Here is a 21268-nt window from a genome sequence, read left to right on the forward strand (position 1 = left end):
GTCACCAGCGGACATTCCGTGTATTGGATGCGTTTTATTAAAACACATCCAATACCACGGAATGCCCTGCCGGCCCAATTTCTCAACCAAAAACAGTGGTCACTGCCGATATATAATTTATTGCAGCAATTTAAAATTCCAAAAATACATGCGCAGCCGAAATGTACCGATCAAACGCCACGTCCCAAGACATATAATAAAATCAAATGATTCCATTGCTCTTGTGTGGGAGGTCACTTTCGAGCTGCACTTGTTTTCTCCCTCTGATATTAATTCAACCATCGTGGTTAAAATGTCCTCATATTGATCAATGACAGAAGACATAGGCTACTGTAGACATGCATCATGCTGAGACCAGCGGGTTTCGGAGAATTTCTGCAGGCGTTTTTTGTTGCGATTGTTTGCATTAAGCACTGTAGGCGCTTCGGTGAGGCTGTGATGAAGTTCACTATTTATTGGACCCTGTCTAGACAGTAATGAACATCCCTGACCATAGTTAATCGCGTTTGTAGTCTATACTCAGACCTGAACTCATTATTGCATGCGGGTGTCTTCATTCATAAAAAAATTAAAACATTCGGGAGTATGCAATAATACAAATTATTCTAAAGAGGTCAGAGACTCCGTGCGCAGCCCCGCCTTCCCCAGTGAACCAAGAAAGCCCGCGCCATGACGAACGGGGGATTTGACCCCCTCGGTTTTACACAGGAAACTTGAGATAAGAAGGTGAAATCTCCGGCCGTGCCAAGCTGCGACCGAACCGGCTTGGCAGTGTAAAAAGACCTATAGCTTACTTCATCCTGCCCAACAATATGGGCAGGATCTAGAACAAGCTCTCCTAATCGGGTCAGCAATAGCGTGTGTCAATGCCTAGCCTCTACGTTTGAATGATAATGAATGAATGGAACGTTGCATTTTTAATGTCTACAAATATCCTAGACTAGAGAGTGCACGCCAATAAATGAAACCTTATGTGGAATCAGATAAAGTCTGCTCTCTTTGCTGTGCAAAGTATGTTTCGGAAACCAGCACATTCAAATGTATGTAGTTGTCACACAAGCTATTTTGGATTTTGTAATATGGAATTATTTCAGGGGGGAAATGCCGTGGAAAAAATGTATGCACAGTGCGTTCAGGATTAGGACTGATATAGCATATGTCGGCCTAGGCCTAATCAATTGTGTTTTAATATCTTTAGCATTCATATTATTGCAGTCTATTCTTTTCGTAGGCTACTCTGATGTTGGCCTTGATGGGGAGATATTTTAACCCTTTTTAACCTCATTTTCCTGCGACATTCCTGCGTCTCCCCCTCCTACATAGCCCATTTCAGCACTGTGTCAGTGGACAGTTACAATCCTACGAACGTCGTGAGTGCAGTGAACGCGCGTTCATGTTAAGAGGAGTTTCTGGAAATTCACAATGGTTCGCAAGATCCATCGTGAGAATGATCGTACGAGCGAAGATCCATCATTATGGGGAAACGAGGCCCAGCCCAATTTTGCAGTGAACTCATTATTCAAAGCACTTTCATTACTGACTGTTGTTGGAATATCACCAACCTTTACAGTAAATGCAAGGGGTATAATGTCTGTCACTGCCACCCCATACTTTATGCTCATATTCCCTAAAGCCATATGCCAATCGGCTTTACTAATACAATGGTCAAGCCAAGATGTAGTGTGCCAGGCCTCACTTATGTATGTGTAACTTTCAATGGGCAGCAGCAGTTTGCTTGACAAAACAAAAATGTTTTCCACACAGAAGTGGGCCAGGTGGTTAGCAAATACAGAGTTATTGTCTGCAATATCAGCATTCATATCCTCAATAACATATACGCTGGATGTATTGTTGTCTTGTATAAAAGCACTGATAAAAGCCAGCCTGTTAAGATATTCTTCTTCATTTACACAAGACTCATATGGTGTATATACATTTAGGATAACAATACCATTATTTTTATATGTATATTGTAGACCAATACACCAATCAACATCCAGCCTCATTGGCTTCATCACAGCATCCCGTTTTTTTGTCCCAAAGCACAGCCACTCCCCCTGGTATCCTGCCTCTAAGTACTGCTGTGCTGAGATCAGTCGTTGGTTCCCCCACTCCATGGAATTTTGGGTTAAAAGAGTTCAGTTTTTCCAGTTCTTGGACAGGTTAAAAAAGTCTCTTGCAGGCATAAGATGTCACATTCCTCTAGCAAACTGTCAATAATAATGCGACCAGCTATATCCCCTGCACTCATCCCCAAGCGCATGCCACGGCAGTTGTATGAAAGTACCCGAATAGACATACTCATAGTGTTGAATTGACCCCGGAGGGCACATTTACCTTTCCTACGGAAGGCACATTATTTGACCCAACAGCACTGGCCTTGCGTGGTTCATAATAACGCCGTACTAGGGAACCCTCAGGCCACAGCTCTGGAGTGTACATTTCACTGATGTCATGATAGGAGGCCGATGAAAATCTTGGTCCGGACGTGGATGCGTCATCTGAAAGTATTGAGGTACATTTTTCTTGCCAGTTACAATTAATTTATGATGATTAAACTAAACTAAGCATTGTTCACATACCCACTTGTCTCTTAACAGACTGTGTTCTAGGAAGCTGCTCTATCAAGCTCGCAATATGAGCAATATGAGCACGTAAGACATAGGCCTGCTCACTTTATTGGCCAAGCAGATATTGCTTGAATTTTAAAACAATATTTCCCTCTATTTCAGATGACCATTAAAGAAATATACAGAGTTCATCTCCAGTGGGAAATCACGAAGGCCGATATGGAGATGCCCTACATGAAACAGCTGATAGAGGTATTAAAATAGGAGGCTAATGGGCAGAAATTCCACGGGGACATGCTATTGTGATTCATTGAACTAATTATAGCCTATTATTTTTACTCCCTCAGCAACTAAAAAATATATGAATCAGACAAATTTGGTCTCGCATCCTTTGTCCAGCCCTTCCATCCATTTGTGGAATTTGTTCCTCCTCGAGGAACGGGTCAAAGGGGGGAGGCACGTCTTTGCGTAGGATGGCGATGTTGTGGAGGACGGCGCATGCAACAATAATATCACATGCCCGTTCCGGGCAAACCCTTAACCCATGTAGGCATTGGAATCTGGACTTCCAGATTCCAAATGTATTTTCTATCCTGACGCGGGTTCTGCTGTGAGCAAAATTGAATGCTGTCTGTGCTGTCTGTGATAAGTGTTGGGAGGTATGGATACCCTCGATCCCCTAGGAAATACCCATCAAATTGGCCTGCAAGCAAATACAAACTTTGAGCTAACTTGCACAACAATTATATGAGGTTGAGATATGTTCATAATGCAACACACCCTGTTGTAATTTATAGCTCAAATTGGATTCCTAGCATCGTGGACCGAAACAGGCCATTTTGCCTCCACATTGGTAATTAAGTAGCAAGCATCACAAATCATCTAGAAATGACAATAAATAAATAAATCGAGATCGACAGCGATTAACAAACCATCATGAAGATATTGGAAATGGCCAATATAGGCTGCGTATACCTACCTGAACATTTATGCTGTGATAGCCTTTCCTATTCACATAGTTGGCCTCATTTATGGCTGGGGCCTTTATGGGCACTTGCGTGCCAACAATGCACCCAATGACATTCGGAAATTCGGAAATATAACACCCAGACAAAAATTTCATTCAATTTCAAAACATTTCTGGGCCATTTGGGAACATTAAAATCATCTTGCTGACCTGCGAGTTGGTGGAGCTCTATTTTTATGACCCTCGTGGGTTTGTGTCCAGGGAAGCGGATGAAGTCACGCATGTACCGTTTCAGTGCAAGACACACTTCACGCACGGATCGGCACACCGTAGCTTCCCCAATGTGCTCAGCATCTCCAACATTATAGAGAAAACTACAATTTGATAAAAAAAAAAAACTGAGGGCTACTGTTACGTATTTTAAGCACATGGGCTACCATGCATAGCCACTAGGAAGTAGGATCGAACACATAAACTGTAATTACTATACATAGCCACAAGGGGGGCAGGACACGACATATAAGCTGCAATAACTATTCCAGCCACAGATGGCAGCACCTTTAGACAGTTGAGGAGGGCGGAGCCAATACGACACATAGGCCACGCCTACTCGGTATTAAAGAAGGGCCTGGAGCCAACAAAATCAGAAACATCCGGCAGTCCATACTAGGGAGTTAGATACAGAGGCCTGCTGTTTGTCGCTCACACGCGTGTCCATACAATTCCCCTCCTTTTGCTTCATAGTTACCATACCAAAATACTTTAACAAATAAAGTGAGTTAAAAGCGATCCGGATTAGACTACTTTCTTCAAGAACGCAACACTACGCAAATAGTCTGGAGTGAACTGAGGCCAGGTCCTAGATTGGGAGTATTGGCTATGTAAGGCTGGAGAAGGCTATTTAAATATATTAAAGATTCGCGCGAGTATCTATATCTCTCCAGCAAAAAGTCAACCGGATATGCCAAGATGTCGAGCCGTGGTCTTAGTAATCGCTCCCGGTGCATTGCACAAATAATTTGCGCTCCGATATCAACAGGCCTCCATCAAACGGGCATGCCATTGTGAACACATGAAATCTGCGGTGAACGCGGGTTTAAATACCCAAAACCGGTTATGTTCCAAACTTAACCTGCTCCGACCAGGTTTGGTTCAGAGCATATGTTTCTATAGTAACTAACATATACCATGTTCATTTTGGAACGGAAAACTTAGGGTTACCGCAAACCCTGGGTTAACTTACCCGGTTATGTGATAAACCGGCTTTGTGGAATACCCCTCAGGGGCATTAAGTGTATGCCGAAGTCAGCTGCAAGATCCTACTCCAGGGGGGGCTGATTGGGGTTAGGGCATGTCTGACTTTGTCAAATGTAATTCCTGTCACATTGTTGTGCACATTGTACCCATTCTCATGCAAACAGACAAATTGGGCTGGATTTCATGAAGAAAAAACAAAAAGTTTCACATTTTTGTTCACATTTTGGGACTTGCTCCAAGTTTATACCAGGGGGGGGTGGAGGGGGGTGTAATAAACCCTGTTGTCCCAGTTGGTTTCACTGCCACAGACTCCGCTCTGCCAAGTTTTTAGTTCATTTGTTTGTTTTCCGCAGCTGTCCTGGTTCCAGTAAACAATGGAACCGAGCAGGAAGGAACACGGCTCGTTCAACTTTGAATCCTCTCATACAGCTTTAGCAATAGGACCGTCGCCCGTCGTTCATTATATTTCTTCCATTATTTCTCCATAAATTCTGTCTTCGTAAGGGATGAAATGTCTCTTAAAGTGATTTGTGTCCAACTTTGTAAGGAAAATATGCTCAATTTTAAGAACACGGCCAACTTTTGCGAAATGCATTACATATTTAAATTGAAATAATTACAAAGACATCTTTGTGGTGATCTTTAATGTCCCTGAGGAAGGAAGATAAAGAAAAATAAGTCAGTATGTATCCCTTTATACCTTATTCATATGTAATCCAGGTATGTACATGGACTGTCAAGACAACACATACAAAGACCCGTGTATGGAAGACCGAAGGAAGGCAGTTATCTGTCTCTGTGGCAGTTCGAGATTTCAATGGTGCAACATTGACACACATAACAGACAAGATACATACATATGTGTCATAAAAGATACACCAGGCAAAAAACTGTGGAAATAATGGTAAGCTTATGGAAAGTAAGTGTTTGTGTAAGACAGTTATTAATAAATAAATTACGTGCTTCCATGCATTCATGTGTGTACAAAAGATGCGCTGTCGTGTTTTATTTAGGTCAAGTAAACAATATTCCGGGTAAGTATACATATTACATCAGTGTGTAAACAGAATTGATTAAGGAAATAAGGCATGTGGGAAAGTTGTATAGAAGAAGCTTGAGCATTTGTGTATTGCGTGTGTGCGGAGGGGGAGTACATTGAACGAACTCGATAAACAAAAAAAAGCTCTTGGATTCTATTCATGTGACAAGGTCGTGTGGTAATTCAGACAGAAATTAAAACACAAAAAAAATGTCTCACTTTCCGCGCTTGTCTTTTTAGTCAGGGGCTCCTCTGCTTTCTCTTACATCGAGAAATGAAGGCAACTTATTTTCCAGTCACTATTTTTTAATTGTCTCAAAATGAAACAACACGTGATTTCATCACAGATCAGACTATTAAAGGCAAACAAAAGTCATTAGAAAGAAATAATAAGAAAGAGAAATAAATTATAATAACAGACATAGTAATTGGCATCAGGTGGATTAGGCAGTTTTGAACAGATGTGTTTTGAGTTTGATGATTTGAAAAGGAGGAATGAATCGATGTTCTTGAGTTCGGGTGATAAAATTGAATTGCAGAGATGGGAAGCAGAGCGGCTGAATGCTCTGTGCCCCATGGTGGTGACACGGCTAGAGGGGACTGACAGGTGTATGGAGGAAGAGGATGGGGAGGGAGTGGGTACATGGACGAGGTCGGACAGATATGGGGAGCGAGTGGGTACATGGACGAGGTCGGACAGATATGGGGAGCGAGGTTGTGGTTGTTAACATCACCTTGAATGTTAACAGGAGGACTTTGAATTTGATACGGAACTGAACTGGGAGCCAGTGGTGCTGTTGGAGGACAGGGGTGATGTGGTGGATGGATGGGGTTCGTGTTTTGATGTGGGCAGCTGAATTCTGGACCGGTTGGAGTTTATGGAGGGATTTGTGAGGGAGGCCGAGAAGGAGAGAGTTGCACTAATCTAGACGGGAGGTGACGAGGCTGTGGACAAGAATTGCGGCAGTGTTGGGGGTCAGGGAGGGGCGAAGGCGATTGATGTTTCGTAGGTGGAAGTAGGCAGACTGGATATTGATGTGGGATTGAAAGGATAGTGTACTATCCTTTCAATCCCAGTTATGGATGGTGAGTGAAAAGCTGTCAGTTTTGGGTAAAGTTGATTTTGTACCAATGAGGAGAACCTTGGTTTTGCTACTAATTAATTTGAGGAAGTTGTGGGTGAACCAGGTTTTTATTTCAGAGATGCAATCAATGAGGGAAGGAGGTGGGTGGGAGAGTGGACGAGGGTTTAGTGGTGAGGTAGAGCTGGTTGACGTCAGCATAACAGTGGAAGTGAATGTTATATTTATAAAAATGATGAAGAGGAGGGGCCCCAGGACAGAGCCCCGGGGCACACCTGAAATGACGGAGGAAGGGATGGATTTAAAGGACTTCGGAGTGCGGCCATATAAGTACGATTTGAAACAATCGTCTATCAGAGTGGGTGATGGCAATGGAAGATGGCCTGCTAAGGAGGGTGTTGTGTCAGAATGTGTCAAAGGCTGAACTCCGATCGAGGAGGATGACGATGGGGAGGAGTCCAGAATCAGCTGCCATTAGGTGGTTGTCGGATTTTTGACGAGTGCTATGGAGTTGGCGGAAACTGGACAGAGAGAGAGAGAGAGAGAGAGATTTTGTGAATGCAAAGCTTCAGTCCACAAACAACATGCTGGAATATATTTGGACAAAGGATTTCCACTGCCACTGATGTCAACGCCTGTACGGGCCTGTAATCATTATGAAATCTGATCCTGGCCTTATTCATAAATAGGGTTTATTGTTAGTCGGATTGTTAGGATTTCACAGTCTCTGTGCTGTGAAAATGTGAAGCGAGATTTTCCGAGCCCCCTACTCCTACTGTCGACTATTTTACCAAGTGACACACAATTCAGTATATGTGTAACGGGTCCACACACACACAAAGGCGAGCAGGCAGGGGTGCTGTCCCTCAGCGGGAGGTCTCTTTTATTGTTTTAAAAGCGAGAACACAAAAACTCGTAACGGTAACGAAAAAGGGGTTCGTTCCCACAATGTCTCTCTCGGGACTCGTGTGGGTTTCCCTCGTGCGGGATCTCGGGCGTACGTGCTCCGGGTTTTCTTCTCCTACTACAACAGAAAGCAGGCACATAAGTACACCCTCCCTGATTGACCCGAGTGCAGACACCTGCTCGCCACCAGGTCCAATCCCCCCGGCCAATCCCGTGCGCTCCCAACCTGTCCATACTGCAGGCCAGACGTTGCACGTCCCCCCACAATATGTCACCGGATGTTTGCTCCAGACAGTGAGCAATATACATTGCAAAAAGACTTGGATGAAAGAGATGCGTTGTTCAGACAAGGATATGCTTTAAGACTTGAACAGCATTTCCAGCAAAAGCTGAAGCAGAAATCCAGTCTTAACGTCCACAAAGTAATTTACAATAAAAAAATAAGTCAGCTGGTCTTATCCCACAGTCTAGACCTTAACTGCTAAACAGCGTTTTACTCATGAGAGACATCTGCTCCCCATCTCTGTGCCTGATTTTATCCTGTTATCCTGTGATAAGAACAGAGTATAATTAATAATCTGTGACTCATGTAGCTTTCATCTACAATGTTTTCCCTTTATCAATGGACAAAATGTGTTTCATTTAATATATGACATTTATGATAAGCAGACAAGGAAATTAAACATGAGACAGTGTTCGTATCAATAGTTCATTGGTAGTACAGATGTAGATAGGCCACTGTATCCCAAGCGTTCCTGACAGCCACGGTGGCATTCCGTTTGGGCTGTTTTAATGGTGATTTTGGATGCCGGTTGCCTAGCAGTGAAGAAATGTTTTTGAGTAAGGAAAGGGTAAGAGTTGATGGTATCATTTTCTTTTGTAGTTCTTTCAAAGGACATCCTTTGCTATTAATTAAGACCAAGGTAAATTTAGCTTTTTTTTATTAATTAGAGGGTTACAGCTGTTGCTTATGACAACAGGTAAATGAGATCAAGGAGAGACTGCTACATTTAGTTTGTTTCTTCAGTTTGAAGTTGCTGTAGGAGTAGATCATTAGAATAACTAAGATTTTAGTAGTTACGATGACTTAATCATAATCAAAGCCTATGCTCTGAGTGAGTAGTAATGCTCTGCGTCAAATCATACAAATATATATATTTATACACATTCTATAATGTGATTGAGAGAATCGGTTCTCAAGCGTAGAACAGAGAGCACGAGAGTGAGACAAAGCTATGTTCAGGAAGTAGGGCTTCTAAAACAGTTTCCCTTTCATCTCCAGCACCATTAAACCGTGCCACACCAACGGCTGGCTAAAGCCAGTCGGGTGAATTTTCCACTTTCCTCCTGATAGATATTGGTGCCCTTTGATGTTGAATCAATAGCACTGGGAGAGGTAGAGCCAAGGAGAAAACGGTGACATTGTTCAAGAAGATACTAGAAGAGTCTTTTGTATTCTACACAAGCATCATTCTCACCAAGAAAAGCCCAAAACGTAACGTTATGCAGAATATATATATATTTTTTTTTTAATAGCCTAACTAATTGACATTTTACATTTACTATCACTTAAATTGAGCAGATGGTACAGTGAATTTTGACACCATATCTAACATCATGCATCTGTATCATTCGCATTATGTTTATTTTAATTCCTGGTTTTCCCCCTGGTTTAGACTTCCCTTTGTTTGGCAGGCTCTGATTGCGTGTGTGCTAGCGCGTGATCAGTGTATTTATACTCTGCGTGCTTTGGAGTTGCTAGACTTCTCTCAACTGTTGTGTTTCGTTGCTTGTTATCCTGAGAGCCATGCAGTCCTTGGTTTTGGGCGAGGTATTGACGTGTGCAACAATAGAGCTATAGCATTGTCTGTCTCTCATTATCACTTGTGGTTGTAATGGTTATTTCTCTGCTTCTGCTCAAAAGACCAAAATGATGAGGTCAGCATCTGGTTCCTACAATGCACTTTTTAGGCATTTTATCCCAAGAGTTTTGCACTGATATTTCGTTTAGATGTCATTAATGAGCAGGTAAGGGTTAGGTGTCTTGCTGAAGGATTCCTACATGTATACTGCTGTTTTTGTGGTACAAACCTTCGGCTTGGAGTCAATAACCCTAACCAACCACATTGACGTTTCTGCCACCTGAAACCTGATTTTCCTTTTGTAAAGTTATTTTAGCCTGGTCTGTGTTCAAGCCCAGCATGTTAACCTAGAAATCACTTCAGACTCAATTGAATTAAATTTTATTTGTATAGCCCTTAATCACCATTATAGTCTCAAAGGGCTTAAGAGGCCATATATGACACCCAACTGACCCAAGCCCCCAAAAGGGCAAGACAGAACTCCCTTATTCAGCAAATAAAAAATCTTGAGGTTGAACGCAGAGTGGGGGATCCCTCCTTCCAGGGATGATCAGGAGTGCAGTGGGTGCCACAATTGACATACATACATACATACATACATACATACATACATACATACATACATACATACATACATACATACATACATACCCCCCATGAAGCAATATAGCCAGTGCCATCTTGACAAAAGAAAAACTGGTATTCCAACTGAAAACCATTTCCTCCATCCTATTACTGTTGCTTTATCCCCCAGAAAGCAACACTGACATTATGCTTGGTGTTGGTATTTCTCAAAGCCACCCACTCTATATAAAACAGCGCACTCCAATGTTATGATGTCTAATGTCATGTTTGTTCCCAAGGTTATTTCATTGTTGAACGTTCTGCCGTTCAGCACTCTCAGAAAGTTCTCTGTTACATATTGAGATCTCTATTTTCCCGTCCATTTGCATCCATTACTTCAGCAGATGAATTATTTAAATGGACTTGGAGCTTGAGTGCACTATCCACCAGCTGGAGGGCACCGTTGGTTTCACAGCAAACATCCCGGATACAGTGTGAAACACAATGACATGTGTAGAATGGGCTACAACACACTCTCTACTGTGGTCCCATGCAAAGGGAGTTCCCCTTTAAGCCAAAAGCTTATGGCCATGTCAGGGCACACAAAATCCTGTTTCTGACCTTTCACATCCAAAACAGACTGGACATACAGACCGCTACATTCGCGCTCTGTGTTATTTTGCTTCGTTGTAAACAATGATTATATTTATTATTTGGGTCGTGCTACAAACATGAAGGGAAATGTTGCCTTTGGTGTTAAGAGTCCTTCCCGTAGATTCAACCAACCACCATTTCGATATTTCAAAATGGTTTCTCATCACAGCTAATAAAAACAATGCACATACAGCCATTCAAGATTCAAAGATTCAAAGTGTTTATTGTCATATGCACAATAAGAAACATGTTCTCAGTCATACAATGAAATTATTTCTTTGTTTTCCACAGACTGAATACCAAGAAAGAAATATAAAAAATATGCAATATACAAATAAAATAGAAAAAAGCAGCAACAATATAGAATATATTTACAAGGTGAATAGAAGAGCAGCAACCAGATAAAATAATAAATTTAAGTTAAAATAAATAAAACGGAATGGTGCAAATCAAAGAAAGTGTTCCGTGGTGCATGAGCAAAATGTAAACAGTGAAGGCAGTCCTGAGGTAGAATAATAACAACAACAGACTCCTATCTGTTGTTAAGGAGTCTGAGGGCAGTGGGGAAGAAAGAGTTCTTTAGTCTGGTTGTTTTGGACTTCATACTTCTGTACCTCCGTCCTGAGGGTAGAAGTGTAAACAGTCCATGCTGGGGGTGGGTGCGGTCCTTGAGTATGGAGGCAGCTCTCCTGTGGACTCTGCGGTGGTAGATGCTCTACAGAGAGGGCAGTGGAGTTCTGATGATCTTCTCTGCAGTCTTTACCACTCTCTGGAGTCGTCTGCAGTCCAAAGCAGAAGTGCTGCCGTACCAGACGGTGAAACAGCCGGTCAAGATGCTCTCAACAATGCAGCTGTAGAAGTTTCTGAGGATCTCAGGCGACATGCCAAACTTCCTCAGCCATGTTAAATTAATTATTTAATTACCAAAATTTCTTACACTTCCATGGTCTCAGTGTGGAAAATAGATTTTTAAGATGAATACTTCTCACTTGCTCTCTCTCACCAGTTGCTCCTCATTTCAGAAAATCATATCTTACAATATAATGCAATGAGTTCAATCTATACAATTTAAACCACACACACACACACACACACACACACACACACACACACACACACACACACACACACACTATACATATAATTTTAGCAATCACAGCTTAAAGTAAATTGAGTCCAGAGCCATATATGTGATTTAACCTGGTATCAGATACACTGTAAGTAATTGCTTTTTAATTGAACACGTTATAAATAGGAAAGCCAATTTTCTAGCGATTCTCTTCGTACGTGCAGTGAATATGAAAGAATGTGTGCTGTCAAGATATATCGTGACTTCAAAGTATTCACGACATGTGCTATTCTCTCTCAAGGTTGTTCTTAACTAATGCTGTATTTATTTATTTATTATAATTTTTTTATTTTTAACACCTAATGGCAAGGATGGAGAGTATCAGTAACCCACTCAGCTCCATTGTGCAGATCTAGGGTTTAGGGATTGAGTCAGGGTGATGAACAGGGTTAAGGTAAGGTTTTGGGTTAGGGATAGAGTCAGGATCATTGATAGGCTAAGGTGTTGGTTAGTTTAGGCTCATTGTAAAGGCGAGGTGTAGGATTTTGGTTCTAATTATGCTCTTAGTAATGTTTAGGGTTAGGGTCAGGGTTATGTCATCCTACCCCCAAATACAATGCCATGCAAACTGGGATGCCATACTTACCTTTAGCAACTAATCCAATTCGGCCTTTACTTCAGTTTAAAGGTCACATGGCATGCTACTTTATGGATGCTTTAATATAGGTATTAGTGGGCCCCTAACACAGTATTTGAAGACGTTCCCGAAATTCAGCCATGGTACGGAATTACAGCCACTACGAGCCAGTCGCACATTGAGCTTTCCCCAAAACGCGTCATTTCGGTGTCTGTAGCTTTAATGCAAATTAGGAGGAGAGAGGCGGGTCAAAAAGGAGGCTGGGGGTGTGGCCCTGAGCAGCTTTTGGCCACGGTACCATGCGCTCTGTTTACAGTTGTTGTATCGCCATGGCGAGGCGCACACAGCCTTTGGCCGTGTTCTGTAAATATTCTAGAACACTCCGGGTGCTCTGGCGGGACTCCCGGAGCTCTATATCTAAATAATATCACATTATACATAGATTTCTATGTATTTTCAGTGGCAGGCGGTGGGCAGCGGGGCTCTGGCGGGAGACAATCACGGGCAACAATTCTTTTTTCCTCCTTGTCGCGGTTCACGTACTTCAGGGAGTCAAAGCCAAAGTTCCTTTCCCCCTAATTCATTCTCAAACATGGCTGAGATAACCCCCACTACGAGTCTTGTTGTGGAAATACCAGAGACGTCAGAGAACCGACGCGTTATGCGCCATAACATCAACAGCAGAACGGTTATCCAAATAACAAAGAAGTGCACAACGCTTGCGTTACAGTCCTGGAGCTCTATATCTAAATAATGTCATATTATACATAGATATCTATATCATATAATACATATTATCACGGCCAAAAGCTGTGTGCGCCTCCAGACGATATTATGAATCTCAAACAACTGCGTCAGGTTCTCCGACGTGTCTGGTTCTTTCACTTCCACTTCCACGTCAATCTGAAGTAGACTGAACCATGACAAGGAGGAGAAAGGGATTATTGCCCGCGATTTTCTCCCGCTGCCCGCTAACGAGGCACCACCGCCTCGGAAGAGGGCAGCGTGCCTCGCAGTGGTGGTGCCTCGCGGTTCATGTACTTCAGGGAGTCAAAGCCAAAATTTCTTTCCCCCCTAATTCCTTCTCAACCATGGCTGACTGGTTGAGAATCCACAACGAGACGAGTCTCGTGGAAATACCAGAGACGTCAGAGAACCTGACGTGTTATGCGCCATAACACCAACAGCGGAATGGTTATCCAAATAACAAAGAAGTGTACAACAGTCGTAGCTCATTTTCTCATTGGCGGGCCAAATTCTCTGGGCGGGCAAAGCAGAGAAGGTGAGGTAACATTTACAAAAACTCCAAATCGGCGCGTCTGAGCTTTGTTTTTTTCAAAGGCAGAGCAGGATACCTAGTGCTCGTACACACCTTACACCTAACGCCATTTCTAGCTACTGGGGCACCATAGTCAGGCTAGGGGAACTCATATTAATGTTAGAAAACCTTATAAACTGACATTTTCATGCCATGGGATCTTTAAAGCAAGAACAAAGGGGGTGGGTGTGGGGGTTTGGGGTGGAAAGTGACTGCATGGAATAAGTATGTTACGTCATGTTTAGACAGCTGAAACCTCATCAGACTGCCTTCAGCAGGTTGCTGCTGTATGTGTTGTGTCCTCTGCATGGATTGAAATCACATAAGAAAAGCATCATGAATCCCAGGCGGGGGGGAAATAACATGAATGTATGGAACGTGCGGTGCCTCTGGTTATAGCAGTTTCATCCCTGACCTTGATGGAAGCAGTTTGAAAGGGGCTTGTTTTAAAGACTACTGCTAACTATGAAATGTGTCTCTGGAGCAGGGGATGTTGCTGGAACTCTAGTGATGACAGGTAGAACAGTCCCCCCGATTGGTTGAGAAGATGCAATGCATAATATCCAACAACAAAGAATCATTATGGTTACCTAACACATTATGTAAATGTGTGTGTGTGTGTGTGTGTGTTTTTTTTAATGCTTCTATATTGAGGCATCAATAAGAGATATTGCAACAGAGCTATTGTTACAACATACAATGATTCATATATATTCAGGTCATAACAGCCGTAATGGAAGGGATCATTTACAGACAACTGGTCTTTATCACCAAATGACGTGATGCTAGAGGCCCCGATTCTGGTTACACGGCTACTTTCTAAAGAATTCAATAATTTCACACGAAATATATCACGAAAATATTCAGGCATTTAGCAGATGCTTTTATCCAGAGCGACTTGCAACCTTTCATTCACAATAATTTCAATTCGATTCAAATTAATTGCATGGAAAATAATAACTTTATTACAAATATCAACCAATTGACATAAGTAAATCATATCAAAAGGGTAATGCATACACCAACAGTTTGAAAAGATAATCTGTACGTCATGCCTAGCAGTATACTCATGGTACATATCGTGGAAGTATTAGCACTCCTTCCATTACTTCCTCAGGAAAGGCTTTTAACTCCTGTGAAATCAAAGTGCTTCAACAGTGTACGTGACTGAGTGTGAGGCTTATCAATTAGTAAGGGGAGGACATCTGTTAAGACTCACATGAAGAAGTCACATAACTTTAACACAGAACTCCCAGATGCCAGTGCGCCACATGATGTCACCAGATCGAAACCATGATCCCTCCTTTAATCTGAGCTCTGCAGCCATGTGATTCCAGACCTCCACCACTTCCTCCTCGCCCCCTCCCCCTCCCCCCAAGAGATCCAGGCATGTGGGACTGCTTATTAAGTGAAGTCACCAGCTCTGCCACCTCCATCTCAACCCTGACCTTCATTCATCCCTCGTCGAGAGCTCAGATTGCAATTATTATCACCTCCCCGAAGGCTTAACCCAGTGAAACATTTATCATGTGAAGATTGGTGACTGCCAACCATTTACCGAGAGGAACCCTTCACTTATTTGACCTGAGTATTCAAGCTGTGTTTCGCCCTTCATTGCTTGCTACAACAAATACAAGGAAATGTGAGTTAATTGCTCTCCTTGGCTTTGACCAGAGCCGGGGAGGCCAAATGGCTGAGTTCCATCCCACACAATGTTGTGGCTCGGAGCTCTCCTCTTTGCTAACAACAGAGACACGAAAGACAAGCTGATTCACGGAGGAAGTTCCCGGATTAAATATATTTAACGATGGGATTTTGTTAAATTCTCATGGATTTTCATGCACTAAAAGTATGGCCACACATTGTCCAGTGATGTGACCTCACTTGTACATCAGAATACTTCACTGGATTTTTTTTAAAGCGATACTCCGCCATATTGAGAGGACTAAAGATAGTTGCGGCACTGTAAAACCCAAAATCATTGTAAATATACTAGTGCTGTTAATCTCACCCTACTGCAACTATAGGGCTTTGCCAATCTAAATGACGTGCGTGGTAGAAGACGATGGATTGAGATATCATTCAAATTGCATCGGGAGACACCTCACATCTACCCTCGAGAAAACATTGTGTCAAGAATACACACTTTGTATGAAGGCGAGCAGGCAGGGAGGATGAACATACAGTATTTGAATTTAAATACTTCCTTTGTGTTGATTCTACAATAATTCCATAATTTTACATTTAAATATCCATTATTAGCTTAAATGTTAAGAAGAAATGCGATTAATTGTGATTAATCACAGCAAATTGTGCGATTAATTGGTTATTTTTTTAATCGATTGACAGCACTAAAATATACCTAAAGCTAGGCTAATGAAGAATGGAAAACGCTGCAGCAATTTCAAACACAACAGTCTCCCGCTAATGACAAATAATTTTACGATTAATTACAGAACAATTACCAAAAATACATTATTACTAACATTATAATTAACATTCCAAATGTTAAGCTCCAATGCTTCCAAAATGAGGGCAGTAGTTTTCATGTGACGTCGCCATGTACAAGCCCTATTAGTGATAAGGTCAAGGAGGTGTCTCCTAATGTTGTAATGTTAACACTGAGTTAATGAGCTGCTTCTCCCTTTTGATGATGAGACCACTGTGGCTGGGGAACCACAGTGGTAACAAATGAAGCCCCATTCTGTCTGATCTGTGTCCCACGCGGGCTTCCAATTATCCAGATGCATGCACAATACACGTGCACATGTGTTCTCGAACTCACGCACACACATGCACGTATGCCCTTTGGCACACACACCAACACATACACGCATGCACGCATCCACACACACACACACACGCCACCATGCATGTGCACACAGACACTTGCCGGCACACTTTTTTTCTTGTGCACATAGTCAGACATGCACATAGTCAGACATGCACAACACAAATCCCCTTGTGCGGGCACACAATACACAAGCACACATTTCTTGCGTGCACACCGAACGCCCACCCACACATGCACATGCACATGCAACACACATATGACTAACTCACTTGCGAAGGAAGTCGGAAGGCAGATGCGACCACACACACATGCACACTCCCCACACCCCTGTCTGAAGTAGATCCATACTTTTTTGAGTGCCAGAGGCCTGGAACCATGAGATGTGCTTAGAATCTGTGCAGGGACCTTAGCCAGTTCAGTTGTCTGTGCTGAATCACAAAGCCAGTGCTAAAAATAAGGAGAACAGGTGCAAGGGGCAAGCCATAGGTAAACAGTTGGACAAAAAGAGGATATGGTGACAGAAGAGATAGCTTTCCTTAGACACACGCTCTGAGGTTTGTCACAGCTCACACCATTGCACCTCCTGCTCTCTCTTTACATCTGTGGGTATATCTCACAAAGGACTGGCAATTATTGTTGTTGATCATACGACACTCTTTCTATCCGTCCCTAGGGTTCTCACTAAATTTTGGCTATCAGGTCTTTGTTTTCCGCCTCTGCAGCCTGAAACCACCTGCAAACAGATGCAGCTTGTCTTGAAGGGTTCGGATGCAAACTCAATTGGACTTTGTAATTGCTTCACTAGCGAGATCTGTCTCAAGCAGTCTGTTGGCCATATGGTTCTGTGAACAGCATATGTTTTGTTTTATGTACTTTTACATTTGTTGTATGTTGTCTGAAAACGACATTGCTGCTTTCTGGGTCAGAGCTCCCTTGCAAAAGGGATCTTTTGATCTCAATGGCACTTACCTGGTAAAATATAGGTTTGATGCAATGAAATATTGAAATAAAAGACAACTATGTCACTCAATGACCACAAATTTGCAGCTGACATTTAAATATAGACTTAGAGCATTTATTTGTTGTTAGTATTAAGTAGTTGAGTGGAACTTTAATGGATACCATTAAAATAAGTGGACACCTTTTGGCATATCGATGTAAATGCTGTGTCAGCGAATCACAAAGTCACGTGTCGCACATATTGACAAGGCTTACAGTAGACGCTGCATTAAGGTACTCACAGAATTGACCCACAAACCACATTGCCCAAGTGCATGGATAAAAAACCCTGACGTCTCAGCTCATGTGTCCTCCATGTAGGCCCTGGGTTGCTGACACCCACTTTGATGTGACTTTGAGAAGGTGAAGACGTGACTAAGAGACGTCACTGACCTTGGCATGTGAGCGGGGGCACGCACGCACGCATGCACGCACGCACGCACGCACGCACGCACGCACGCACGCACGCACACACAGACACACACATACCACAATGCACTAAGGTGGGGGGAAGCCCAGTGGATGTTGCACCTTGCTGATTGGGGTGCTGTGCTCACACCCTGGGTGTCAGCATAGTGGCGATGAGCAGAGTCAGCAGCACCTAGCATGCTCTGCTTGGCTTCAACCAATGATACACTGCCCTGAACATCCTCTCCAGTGGAAACAGTTATTTTGTACTTAAAACAAGAGAGTCGTTTGTACATTGTGCTCCGAGTTGGCCTAGAGGGGGGCATGAGGCACTTGCATCGCCTTGGAATTGGATTTGGAGGATCTGCAACAAGATGCCTCTACAAAAACAACAACAATGGCTTTGGGCCATAGCTGCTGGGACCTGGAACATCAAAAATAATATATAAAAAAGACGTATATTTATTTATTTATCATACAGAACACATAGGAGCAAGAGCGTAGCTTACAAATTATAAGAGACCGAACCCGACATGCACACAGTCACGCACACACACACAAAGGAGATAGAAAATGTCATTGCTTGAGGTCACACGGGACAAGGGGAGACAGTTACGAGGCATGGTCATTTTCTCATTAGGAAGTGTGTATGGGATCTCATTACTTATTAATATTACTAATGTATGCTAATCTTTCTTAATTACGCAAGAGATTTTTAATTAATTATTGATTGGGTAGCTTCCATACCATTGATCCCCCGACCCCTAGCCTGCAGACAGCTTTTATCTAGCCAGGATTGACATCACCAAGGGCCTGACTAGGAACATTAGACCTTGATTGTCAGGCCTTCATACAAGCAGAATCCTAAAAGAGCACACATCATGACTGGTGATTCAACGTCTTGTGTGTTTCATTTAAACCTTTTTTTTCCCAGCCGCTAATACTTCATGAAGAATATTCTCTCTTATCCGTTTCTTGGCAGTTGGTTAATAATGCAATAATGGCTGTCACTGTTGTGGTGGCATATTCAAAAAGTTGAATTAGAGTTAAAGAGACACACATACAAACAGCTTATTATTAGGGTATTTTGCAGGTGGGTTAAGACCCCAGATTACTTGTTGACATCGTCTATGCCCAGATGTAAATCCGAAACTGGGCAGTTGGTGAGTCATTGTCATCCATTATATTCCAAACGAGAGTCTGGCTACTCCCATAGCTTTAACTGTGTTTTGTCCAACCGAGGTAAGCGCCTGCTAACGCCCGGACTAACAGCTCTCTGAAGTAGTGGCCAAAAACAAACCACAAGTTTTGATTCTGTGTTTACGTGCCACTGCTCATGCAGGCCAACAGCTACCATGCTGTGCAAAGATAGTGGCTTTGTTGTAAGCAGTCTGATCATTTCAGAACACAGTCTTCACAGCAAGAGGGGCACATGCATCCACACACACATACACACACTCACTCACACAGACGGACACAAACATATTCACACATTCCAATATCTACACATAGACATGCACTAATCCACACATACACGAATGCACACAAATAGACACTTGTATAAACATACAAACATCCAACCCCCCTACGAAATCCCTCCTAGCACATAGACAGCACTGAGCTGGATTAGCACTTGAAACATTGCAGCGTGGGAACCACTTCCTCGCCTGCAGCTCCTTGAAGACCCCCTCCAGAGGGGAGGGCCTCGTGAGGCTTGAGGGGACGGGGGACATTAAATCAGGAGTAATGTGAATCAATTTAATTGTTTCACTGCCTGGAAGAGGAGAGAGAGAGTGGGCGGGTGGCTGATTGGCAGGGACGTAGGAAGTCGTCCCCCCCCCCCCCCCCCCCCGGCGGCCCCTGGCTGTAACTGCAAGTGAGAAAGTTTTCTGAACAAATCAATACTTTTTTTGTTAGAGTATAATTTTATCATACATGATTTTTCATTAAATTATTGACATCCACCCTTTTTATGATATTTATCATATTATCATTTCATTTAGAACATGGTCTGTGTAGGCTGACGTAGGCTATGACGGACAACGCAGAACAACGCTATGCGCGGCGGGAAAATTCAAAAATTCAAGCTTGTTACAAGTGCAACATGTCGCAGAAAAGATGTATTTCAGTTTTTTTTGGCCCGAAGAAGGCAAAACTTCATCAAAACACCAGCCGGTCATCCGATTCCCTGTCAGCAGCCCGCTGTCTCCCCAGCACCCCTGAGGAAGAGAGTTCATGTTCACAGACGCTATTGCTGCAAGACGGCGCCGGCAACAATGGTGCTATTGCTATCCCCCGCCGGGAGCGTATCTATGTTCCCCGGGTCCTATGTTCCCTGCTTTGTATGTGACCGGGGAACATAGGACCCTGTGAGCAAATCTTTTTTTTTGTAGGATGGTAGGGGCAAGTACCGCCTTTTTTTTCGCCTCTGATTCGCCTGTGATGGGTTAGAATGTCTCTCCTCAGATTGGTTATGGTTAGGGTTAGGTTTAGGGTTAAGCCTCACCCTAACCCCAACCATAACCCTAAACCTGACCCTAACCCTTTGCACCCGGGGAACATAGGACCTGGGGAACATAGGGATGACCCCCCCGCCCTCCAGTCGAGCCTAATATCGACTGCGCCGGCAACAATGATGCTAAACCCCCCTCCGGCTTTGGCTAACGTGCAACTGCCGGCAATCGCTACAACTAGTTATTCTGTGAAGAGCCCTGCCAGCCAAAGGATTTTCACCTCCCAGCCAAGCGATCGGCAAGTGAGAACTTTAGCCGGTCATTTAAGGTTGGTTGGTTTGGCCAGTGGACGTGGCTACACTACGTGAGGGAAACCGACACCGTGTTATGCTTCGTGTGCTGCTCTGCAATAGAGAAAAAGCTTGTCAGGGCAGACGGGACAATTAATGCTGGTAACTTCATTAAAGGAGGGTTTGACAATTGGCGGAAGTTTTGGGAGCATGAAAAATCTTGTTTCCGTACAGAAGCCATAAGCAAGCTGGCGGCATTGAAAAGCACCCCAATTAATGCGCTTATGCACTGGTGTAGTCCAGGGTATACGCGGGTATACGGCGTATACCCACTTATTTTTCAGTCAGCATTGCGTATACCCACTTCTAAATCCCCCTAGATGCGCACCATTCAGTAGT

This window comes from Pollachius pollachius (assembly GCF_949987615.1).
Source record: "Pollachius pollachius genome assembly, chromosome: 2".
Taxonomy (NCBI): domain Eukaryota; kingdom Metazoa; phylum Chordata; class Actinopteri; order Gadiformes; family Gadidae; genus Pollachius; species Pollachius pollachius.